Consider the following 417-nt stretch of genomic DNA (forward strand, 5'->3'; position numbering starts at 1 on the left):
TCGTCTGGTGGTGCAGGCGGTTGGGTGCTGGGTGGCGGCCCAGCTCGGCTCCCTGTCGCGGGTTCAACCCTTGACTTTTGGTGTTTTTTTTTTTTTTTTTTTTTTTATTATTTTTTACTCCAGGAAATGGAGACTAGCCAGGAATGTTCGGCTTTTACCCTAGAGAAAAAATTAGCTGAGCTGAGACTGAGTATGGCTGAGTGAACCCGACGTGGAGCTGCGCAACCCTACCTGGAGCTGAAAAATCTAGAATGGTGATGATCGAACCTGAGAATTGCCCGACGTGGGGACCGACTTAGCCATTCTTTACCTGACGGAATTTTTTGAAAGACTCTCAGTTAGGGTCAGTTAAAATCCGCTCATCCGATTTTTCGTCGGCACTACCGCCTCAGTTTTGTTCAGCTTGAAGTGTTGCCG

The sequence above is a fragment of the Frankliniella occidentalis genome, unplaced genomic scaffold, assembly GCF_000697945.3.
Source record: "Frankliniella occidentalis isolate FOCC.00 unplaced genomic scaffold, Focc_3.1 Scaffold506, whole genome shotgun sequence".
NCBI classification, from domain to species: Eukaryota; Metazoa; Arthropoda; class Insecta; order Thysanoptera; family Thripidae; genus Frankliniella; species Frankliniella occidentalis.